The 11,624-nt window shown below is 33.9% G+C and overlaps 1 long non-coding RNA gene across 1 annotated transcript; it reads left to right on the forward strand.

Moving 5' to 3' along the window:
- Positions 1-914: 914 nt before the first annotated feature.
- Positions 915-7,833, forward strand: LOC133190038 (uncharacterized). The gene is made up of 2 exons (XR_009721557.1): positions 915-967; positions 7,502-7,833. It is a non-coding gene; the product is annotated as an uncharacterized LOC133190038 (long non-coding RNA).
- The last annotated feature ends 3,791 nt before the right edge of the window (positions 7,834-11,624 follow it).

Here is an 11,624-nt window from a genome sequence, read left to right on the forward strand (position 1 = left end):
GTGCAGTGACTTTAATTATGATAACCTTTGAAGTATTATGTGACAACTTTTGAAAGAATATATAACGCAAAACATCGGGAAAATGTTCTGTGTATTTTCGGTAAGTCAGTTTACTTGGTGAGTGATACTCATTCTGTTTATGACTGTACATGTAAACTGTCTTTGTCTTAACAATGACGGGAAAGAAGAAAACAGTTATATGAAGTTCAAAGAAAATATGCAGAGCGAAATATCGAGACGAAAATGAAGGGAGACAAACTTATTTTCACTCAGAGTAATTCAATCTACAGAGAGAAAGTAGGATCTCTCCCCACGGCAGACGAGGTGATTACCAGCGACGCAGTCAAGATTACCGTTAACCCAGGAAAGTCAATTGAGGACAATGGAAACCGGTTTATGGCACATTCCACCCGATTCCTATAAACAGATCAAACGATCACTGGTGGAAATCATGCTTATCGAAACCGTACCAGGTGCGAGCCATAACGTTTATGTTTACCGTTTCACAAGCAGTGATGGGATAATCCATGAAGGTTCAAATGATGACGGGGAACATGGGGCGGGACGGCTATTACTAAAACTGCTAGCTGAAAATGAAGTTAACAACGTACTGGTGGTTGTGTCTCGATGGCATGGAAACAACATTGGACCCCGTCGGTTCTCCCATATTAAAGAAGCAGGCCTCAGTTTGGTAAAAAATTTACCAACTTCAGTTTGACACCATGAAAAATAAACCCAGTGTTATGTATGATTTTAGAACTGCTTAATATCGAGTTCTTGTCTTTATTTAAATTCATCTTAGAGGTTAACTATATTTAAAAGGCAAAATATGTGTTTACCGATTTTCTAGTATTCCGGAATTCTTTTTTCCAACCTAAAATATTTCGGTAATTTTTGAAACATATTATTTCCTGTTCTTGCTGCTCGCTTTTCCCGATAATATATTGGCTCAAACTGTGCGCAGTATGTAAGTTGTTTTTTTCCTCAACATGTCACATAACACGGAGGGATCTGTATGCATTGTCTCGTTTGTTTCATATAGATACATAACCTAATTATTAAAAAAAGATAATCAAGTTGTGATTACAATACACCACTACTCTGCTAATGGTTTCCCCATAGGCACTCCCCACTTTAATGGTTAAAAAATGTATATCTACTATACTATAAACATACTATAGTAGATATACATTTTTTAACAATTAAGCTGGGGAGTGCCTATGGGTTTCCCTTGAAAGAGAATAAAAAAAAAATTAACAAATTTTTAATTCACAACTTGTTGGGTGAATTCACATATGTTTCTATAAATAGAAAAGACTCTGTATACTGTATTCCCTACACCTGTAAACCCACTTTCATTCTTTTTAAAGGTGTTTAGTGTTAACTCTTTAGTAATCAGGTCCAGTACAATCAGTACATTTAGCTATACGTAGCTAAAATTACCTACTGTAGCTTTATTTACCTACCTCTGGTAGCTTTATTTAGCTATTTCAAGGCAACTTTTCACAATTTTGCTTTTTATTTTAAAAAGACAAAAAGTCGCAAGTAAATGACTACTAATATTTATTCTATGTATTATTTAAAAAGCAATCTAAAGCAGAGATAGTTTTAACATTGCTGCGTTTGAACACTTTTAAGGAAAATATGTATTTCCATTGTTTGAGTAACTGTACACCACCTTGTGTGCAATGAGGCGTGGATAAGTATGACTACTTCACATTGTGATCATGTTAACCAAAACTGGTTTTCTTTGTTATTTCACTCAAGAAGTAACTGTTAGGTCACAAATTAACTGTTGGATATAGCCCCAAAACTTCTAGAACTTTGACTGCAATTGCGCAGAAAAAGACACATTTCCAAGGGTGATTTTTTCATAAATTGTTTTCAGATGAGTTCTAAGTAGAAAATTATCACTGCATTAAAATGTAATTTTCTTCACTTTCTGGGAAAAATGCTAATTTAAGAAATAAGTTTGATTTAGTAGCTAAATAAAGCTACTTCAGGTAGGTAAATAAAGCTATGTAGGTAATTCAAGCTACGTAGCTAAATCTAGTGATTGCACCAGACCTGGTAATATCAATTATATGTTTTTGGTATAAACTTTCTACTCTCAAAAACAAGGCATGTTTTCTCAGACAATCCACATACTTTTGTATATACACTTTTGTTATCTTCTATTTATCTTTTTGTTTCTGTCTTGTATGGGGTCAGCAATATTTACATCCATACTTTTAAAATATTTATGGATCATAATAAGAACAACAACCTAAAAATACTTACAGTAAATTGTCAAGGCCTTGGTAAAATTCATAAAAGAAGAGATGTGCTTAAGAATTTAAAAGCTAAGAATTATAATGTTTATTTTTTTTACAAGATACCCATTTTGTGGGAAAAGATGAAACCTTTATAAGAACACAGTGGGGATATAAAGCTTTTTTTAGTTCATTCAAATCCAATTCAAGGGGAGTTGCTATCCTTTTTAATAACAACTGTGAAGGCAGTGTGAATTAAAAATCATCAATGAATATAGGGATACTGGTGGAAAGAACCAGTCAACTCGCTCAAAAAATGGAAAGAAAACAGTGTTTCCCTTTGTGAAGTAGACTGGAATAAAATATTTGAACTTCCTTTTAAAATATCAAAAGAATCTAAATTTCAATGGCTACAATTTCAACTATTACATAGAATCATCCCAACTAATTATTATCTATTTAGACTTAAATTGATTGATTCTCCAGCATGTACTTCTGCAGAAGTGATATACCGGTAGAAACAATTGATCATTTATTTGTAGAATGTTTTTATGTAAAAGAACTCTGGTGTACCATTGAAGAATGGATTTTCAATAAGTTTAACATCCATTGTAGTTTTGATAGACAAGCAATACTATTTGGTAAATTTGAAAATATGAATGTTTATAAATTTCAGAATCTTTTAATACTTATTGTAAAACAATTTATTTTTGCTAGTAAATATAAGAAGGTCCCAAAAATAAATGTTGACGCTGTACTAAAGAGGATCACAGATAGAATTTTTATTGGAAAAGTTCTGCTGTTTAAAAGTTGTAGATATGAGGAATATGAAAGGCATTGGCAAAATATTTGTGATGCACTGTAATTAATACAGATATATATACTTCCTGTTACCTATTTGATTCAGAAGAAAAAATTAGATTGATTATTTATCATTTTGTATTATTTGTAATATAGAATAATTGTTTTCTTTTTCTGACCCCCCCCCCCCTTTTTTTTTATCTGTTTGTTGTTTTTTTTCTCTCTCTAAAAAAAACTTTCATAGTGTATAAAAGTAGATCTGTGTAAATATGATTAAGACAAGACAGAATATGTGTAATCGGATGTTAACTTGTACCAAATGATGAAATTTATGTTGTATACATATACCTATGAAAGTGTTATAACAAAAAAAAAACCAAACAAAAAAAAACATTCCGAGTAAAAGAAGATTTGACTTAGAGCTTGAGGAAATTGAATGTATTTGTGTTGAATGTAATATATACCAAATGAAATTCTTAATAGGAACTTTCTATCCCCCCCCCCCCCCCCAAATCCAGAGACTAGTAAGTGGAATTACATCGCTTATTCCATTGAAAAAGTGAAGGATACTGGAATTAATAATATAGTTATTACTGGTGATTTTAATGACAACTTATACAATACGACTTATTCCAAGGTACTTGATATAATAAGAGACCTACGCATGTCGCAACTTATTACCGAATGTACACTTTTTACAGAAATTTCTGGAACTCTGTTAAATCTATTGATAGTTAATAATTTAAAATTAGATGTAATCGAGTTCTCGGGAGTTGGTGATAATATTTTACTGAGTAATATTATAGGGTTATTGAACTTATATTGGTGAATATTGGCACAAGTTGGCTGTACAAGTGCACGAGCTTGCGAGTGCATTTGTACAGCGAACGAGTGCCAATTTTCACCAATATAAGTTCAATCACTCCTTTATTATATAGCTACAACATCTCCTATTGATTTATATTAATTTTTTCAATTAAATAACTCAAATTAATAAGAATTTTTCAGTATCGGTATTTAAATTAACGTCTAGTCTGTAAGTGTTCAATATCGCATCATTCCAATGACCCTACCAAGCGTTATGATTTACTTATTGGGGTTTTATTGACGCTAATACATATTATAATTATTAATTAATGCTTTCAATTTTGTGTGAAAATAGACATATCTTACCTAGCTGCCATTATCTATCATAAATTTGCCTTCGCAAGATCGACCAGATAACTTTTTTTGTTTACAACGGGGCGTTCGATATTGAACGCTCGTATTCGGAATGGTATACTCATATCAGGGATGGGGTCAATTACTTTAAAAAGTAATTAATTAAATTACAATTACTTTGACTTTTTCTTCAATTAAATTACAATTAAATTACAGGCTTTCTAAGACATGTAATTAATTAAATTACAATTACTTTGCAAAAGTAATTAATTAAATTACAAATAACATTTTTAGCTCTACTGGTCAGAGACCAGAAGAGCTTATGCGATAGTAAGGTGTCCGTCGTCCGTCCGTCTGTCTGTCTGTCTGTCTGTCTGTCTGTCCGTCTGTCTGTAAACAATTTTTCAAAATGCTACTCCTCCTACAGTTATGGTCCGATTTCAATATAACTTGGCACACAAGTAGACTACACTAAGATACATAATTTAGTGCATCGGTTTTTGATTTCGATGGACGGTGTTGCCATGGTTACTAAAAATAGAAATTTCTGTGAAATTTCTTTAAAACGCTACTCCTCCTACAGTTTTGGTCCGATTTCAATATAATTTGGCATACAAGTAGACTACACTAAGATACATAATTTAGTGCATCGGTTTTTGATTTCGATGGACGGTGTTGTCATGGTTACTAAAAATAGAAATTTCTGTGAAATTCATTTAAAACGCTACTCCTCCTACAGTTATGGTCCGATTTCAATATAACTTGGCACACAAGTAGACTACACTTAGATACATAATTTAGTGCATCGGTTTTTGATTTCGATGGACGGTGTTGTCATGGTTACTAAAAATAGAAATTTCTGTGAAATTCCTTTAAAACGCTACTACTCCTACAGTTTTGGTCCGATTTCAATATAACTTGGCACACAAGTAGACTACACTTAGATACATAATTTAGTGCATCGGTTTTTGATTTCGATGGACGGTGTTGCCATGGTTACTAAAAATAGAAATTTCTGTGAAATTCCTTTAAAACGCTACTCCTCCTACAATTTTGGTCCGATTTCAATATAACTTGGCACACAAAGTAGACTACACGAAGATACATAATTTAGTGCATCGGTTTTTGATTTTGATGGATGGTGTTGCCATGGTTATTAAAAATAGAAATTTCTGTGAAATTTCTTTAAAACGCTACTCCTCCTACAGTTTTGGTCCGATTTCAATATAACTTGGCACACAAGTAGACTACACTAAGATACATAATTTAGTGCATTGGTTTTTGATTTCGATGGACGGTGTTGCCATGGTTACTAAAAATAGAAATTTCTGTGAAATTTCTTTAAAATGCTATTCCTCCTACAGTTTTGGTCCGATTTCAATATAACTTGGCACACAAGTAGACTACACTAAGATACATAATTTAGTGCATCGGTTTTTGATTTCGATGGACGGTGTTGCCATGGTTACTAAAAATAGAAATTTCTGTGAAATTCCTTTAAAACGCTACTCCTCCTACAGTTTTGGTCCGATTTCAATATAACTTGGCACACAAGTAGACTACACTAAGATACATAATTTAGTGCATCGGTTTTTGATTTCGATGGATGGTGTTGCCATGGTTACTAAAAATAGAAATTTCTGTGAAATTCCTTTAAAACACTACTCCTGCTACAGTTTTAGTCTGCTTCTAATATAATTAGGCATACAAGAAGACTATACTAAGATACATAATTTATTGCATTGGTTTTTGAATTTGATGAACAGTGTTGCCATGGTTACTTAAAATAGAAATTTCTGTGAAATTCCTTTAAAACGTTACTCCTCCTACAATTTTGGTCTGATTTCAATCTAATTTGGCACACAGTTAGAATACACTACGATACATAATATGTATTTCTGTTTTTTTTTATTTGGGTGAGTGGTGTTGTCATGGTTACCGGTACTAAAAATAAAAATTTCCGTGAAATACTTTCAAAACGCTACTACTCCTAGTTTTCATTTGATTTCAATATAACTTGTCACAAAAGTAGACTACATTAAGATACATAATTCTATTTATTGTTGCATGTTGCAATGTTTCAAATCCAAGTGCTACTTTTCTTTTGTTATACAAACAGACCAGTAGAGCTACAGTCTCATCAGAGACTTCTGGTTTAATTTTTATGCCCCAGGATCGAAAGATCCCGGGGGTATATTGTTTTTGTCCTGTCTGTCTGTTTGTCTGTTTATCTGTTTGTCTGTTGTCAACTTTAACCTTGCCCATAACTTTTGATTGGTTGGAGCTATGACTTTCATATTTCACATGTGTATTCCTTGTGACAAGACCTTTCTTTGGGTACCATCATATTTGACCTTTTGACCTTGGCCTTGGAGTTTGACCACTTTTGCAAAATTTTATGAAACTTTAACCTTGGCCATAACTTCTGAACAGTTGGTGCTTGGGGTTTCAAACTTCACATGTGTATTCTTTGTGTCAAGGCCTTCCTTTGGATACCGACAACTTTGACCTTTTGACCTTGACCTTTGAGTTTGACCTACTTTTGAAAAACTTGAACCTTGGCCATGACTTTTGAACAATCGGTGCTTGGGATTTCAAACTTCACATGTGTATTTCTTGTGACAAGACCTTCCTTTGGATATCAACCTCTTTGACCTTGACCTAGGCGTTTGACCTACTTTTGCAAAACTTTAACCTTGGCCATAACTTTTGAACGGTTAGAGCTAGGGCTTTCATACTTCAAATATATAATCCTTGTGACAAGACCTTCCTTTGGATACCAACCACTTTGACCTTTTGACCTTGACCTAGGAGTTTGACCTACTTTTGAAAAACTTTAACCTTGGCCATAACTTTTGAATGGTTGATGCTAGGGCTTTCATACTTCACATATGTAATCCTTGTGACATCACCTTCCTTTGAATACCAACCACTATGACCCTTTGACCTTGACATAGGAGTTTGACCTACTTTCGAAAAACTTTAACCTTGGCCATAACTTTTGAATGGTTGGTGCTAGGGCTTTCATACTTTACATAAGTAATCCTTGTGACAAGACCTTCCTTTCGATACCAACAACTTTGACCTTGACCTTGATGTTTTACTTACTTTTAAAAAACTTTAACCTTCGCCATAACTTTTGAAAAGTTGCAGCTAGGGCTTTCAAATTTAACATTTTTTTATCTTTTGGCCTGGATTTTGACTTGCATTTGAGAAGCTGTAACCTTCGCCATAAGCTGCCATACGGGGGCATCAGTGTTTCACAAACACATCTTGTCTTATTTTAGGACCGCCTGTTCGATTCAGTGAATTCCCGAGACCAGTTCCGACAGCGCCACCTACACTAGGAGAACATACAGATCACGTGATAAAGGACTTGTTACAATTAGGGTCGGATGAAATAGATCAACTTAGAAAAGAAGGTGTTATACAATGAGAAATTTTTAGTTTTCCGTAACGCAATTTTGTATCTTTTTAGATATTAAAAAGACATTTAGTCATGTATCCTGACATTTTTTTATCTTGTGCCGAACTAATTGCACCTAAGATTTTTAAAATAGTAAATGACTTATATGTGTAATAGGAAGAATTGCTTCAATGAAATGAATGTAAACCTTGAGCTAACTTGTTCTTGATGTTAGCAAGTGTGGATTATCTTCTGCTCCCACCCTTCAGTTATTTAAAATTTACAACATAATAGAAGTCAAGCCACAAAGGAAATTAGTACATGTAGTCATTCTGACGTCAGAACAACGAATCACAAGATGATACAATAACGTAAAACGTTACATTCCTTTAAAATGCCACTTTTCTTTTAGTTTGGAATTGATTTTAATGATATATAGTACATAGTAAAACGACATCAATAATATAGTCATACAAATGAACATGTATATTTCACCAGAACTACAATGGAAAAAAGTTCTCATACATGAAAGTATATTCATTGTGGCAACACAATTCATCAAAAAAAAATCTTTTCATAAAACTATTTAGCTATCAAATGTTATACAAATTAGAAAAAAATGAGGAATAAAGAAAAGAATGAGGGTGAAGTGTTTCAAAAAGATGGAAACAAAAAGAACAGATAACGGACAGTTTGATTTGAGCTTTTTTGATTACATGTCGTCTGTCTGTTTGTCCGGCCGTGCACTTGGGCTGTGGTGGGCTAAAAATTCCAACGAAGGGGAGGGGAAACTTATACAACGGATGCAGATTTATTCAAGATTAGTTTTTTATAATCACATACAGCAAATTGGTATAAGATCAAATTTTCATTTTCACTATTTCAGTATTAGTACAATTTAATCAATTTACCAATTTTTAAATCATATAGTCTGTAGATTTGCATATTTTTTATGCCCCGTATCGAAGATTCGGGGGTATATAGTTTTTGCCCTGTCCGCCCGTCTGTCTGTATGTTTGTCCGCAAAAACTAACATTGCTTATAACTTTTGATTGGTTGAAGCTATAGCTTTCATATTTCACAAGTGTATTCCTTGTGACAAGACCTTTCTTTGGGTACCATCATATTTGACTTTAACATCAACCTTGGTCATAACTTTTGAACAGTTGGTGCTAGGGCTTTCATACTTCACATGTGTAATCCTTGTGACAAGACCTTCCTCTGGAGACCAACAACTTTCACCCTTTGACCTTTACCTAGTAGTTTGACCTACTTTAGAAAAATTTTAATCTTGGCCATATCTTCATACTCCACATGTACATGTGTAATCCTTGTGACAAGACCTTCCTTTGGATACCAATAACGTTGATCCTTTGACTTTGACCTTGGAATTTGACCTACTTTTGGAAAACTTTAACCTTGGCCATAACTTTTGAACAGTTGGTGCTGAGAATTTCATTTTTCACATTTGTAATCCTTGTGACAAGACCTTCCTCTGGAGACCAACAATTGTAGCCCATTGACCTTCACCTTGGAGTTTAACCTACTTTTGGAAAACTTTAACCTTGGCAATTACATTTGAACAGTTGGTGCTAAGGCTTTCATACTTAACATATCTAATCCTTGTGACAAGACCTTACTTTGGATACCAACAACTTTGACCCTTTGACCTTGGAGTTTGACCTACTTTTGGAAAAACTTTAACCTTGGCCATATCTTTTGATCGGTTGTGCTAAGATTTTCATACTTCACATGTGTATTTCTTGTGAGAAGGCCTTTCCTTGAGCTCCATTAATTTTTACCATTTAACCTTGACCTTAATGTTTGACTTACTATTGAAAAACTTTAACATTTTTCATATGTTTTCAATAGTTGCTGATAGGGCTTGCATATTTCACAGGTATATTCCTCGGGCCAAGACCTTACTTTGGGTACCAACATATTTGATTTACATGTGAGAAAGTTTAACCTTCGCTATTAGTTGCCATACGGGGGCATCAGTGTTTCACAAACACATCTTGTTTTGAAAATTGTTATAATCCTTATCAATGAATATACAGAACATCATTTATTTGTATATATAAGCCCAGCCTCTGCACAAACAGTACAAGAAATAATATGCTATAGGCATTGTGTATCATTCTGGTTTAATTTATAACATTTATTTACAAAACAATAAGAATCTCTTAAAGAACTATCCGAGATCAGTTTGATGCAGTTTCCACCACACAAAACCTACGTGTACACAAATTGCATGGCTTATGATATTTGATTAAAAGTGAGTATTTTAATAGAATGAAATGAGTCGCAACTGTAACCCCTCAAATTAAATATTTCCTTTGAAGGTAACTTGAATATCCTAAATTGCTATTTATGTTCAACAATTTTACTTCATAAATCAGAATTGTATAGATAGAAAATTTACTCATAAAAATCTGTTTTGATGTTAAAATAATTATCAAATTGAAAGTTTTTCTTTTCTTAAGCTAGCGGAGCATTTTAAATTGAAATAATTATCTCCATTGGCTTTGTCTTCTAAATCATGGAATGAATATCTCTTTAGAGGAGTTGATTTGTTTTGATTGCAATTTAAAGCTGTGATCTGGAGGGCAATTATCTCTTCCCAACGAGAGAGAACTTAATTAATGACACACACCTTCTTTTTCGTTATTATTGATCAAACAACAAAGATTGAAATATAATAATTGTGTTTCATAGCTGAATAGACCTAAGAAGGGTGGTTCAAGATTCATATTTATAAACATAGATAAAAAAAATTCAAAATTTACATAATGATTAGAAAGAAACTAGTTAATTATTATCAAGCCAATCATTTAATTATTTTTTTTGTAAGCATTAACCTAAGATTTTGTATACTTGAAGGATTGAGGATATGTTTAACAATAAAATAAAAAACATAGGTAATCAAAGATTACGAAGCTCACCTCGACGAATGTTATCTACATGTAAGGCAAATTTCACATATTTTTTTTCTAGTTAGGGTACATCCCAAGATCAATATCCATGCAAGTTTGATTTAATTATAGACCTGCTCAAAAAACTTTTGACCTGTTTAGTAATCAAGAAAATTTTGGTCAGTTCCAACATCCAAAGCAAGTCTGGAAGTTTTCATCCTTAGATGCACCATCTATGCAAGTTTAATCATAACAGGCCATAATATTATATAGCTACTTCAAAAATATTACCCTGGTCACTCATCTGGAAAATGTATGTCAGATTCAGAATCCAAGGCTAGTCTGGAAGTGTCCATCCCTAGATACATCATCCATGCTAATTTGGTTAAAATATGGCTAAAATTCACTCATGTGGAAAATCTAGGTCAGATCCAGCATTCAAAGCAGGTTGGTTAGTGTACATCCCTAGATGCATCATCCATGAAAGTTTGGTCCAGGTAGGGCTTATAGTTACTTGGGAACGAGACTACTCCTAAATCTAAACCTGGTCTCACATGTGGAAAATCTAGGTCAGATCCAGCATCCGAAGCAAGTGTGGTAGTGTCCATCCCTGGATGCATCATCCATGCAAGTTTGGTCCGGGTAGGACTTATAGTTACTTGGGAATGGACCTGCTCCTAAAACTTTAACCTGGTCACTCATCTGGAAAATATAGGTCAGATCCAGCATCCGAAGCAAGTGTGGTAGTGTCCATCCCTAGATGCATCATCCATACAAGTTTGGTCCAGGTAGGGCTTATAGTTACTTGGGAATGGACCTGCTCCTAAAACTTTAACCTGGTCACTCATCTGGAAAATCTAGGTCAGATCCAGCATCCAAAGCAAGTGTGGCCATGTCCATCCCTAGATGCATCATCCATGCAAGTTTGGTCCAGGTAGGGCTTATAGGTACTTGGGAATGGACCTACTCCTAAAACTTTAACCTGGTCACTCATCTGGAAAATCTAGGTCAGATCCAGCATCCGAAGCAAGTGTGGTAGTGTCCATCCCTAGATGCATCATCCATGCAAGTTTGGTCCAGGTAGGACTT

Source organism: Saccostrea echinata, unplaced genomic scaffold (genome assembly GCF_033153115.1).
Source record: "Saccostrea echinata isolate AGI-Se365-2 ecotype Australia unplaced genomic scaffold, CSIRO_AGI_Sech_v1 ptg000020l, whole genome shotgun sequence".
Classification (NCBI taxonomy): Eukaryota; Metazoa; Mollusca; class Bivalvia; order Ostreida; family Ostreidae; genus Saccostrea; species Saccostrea echinata.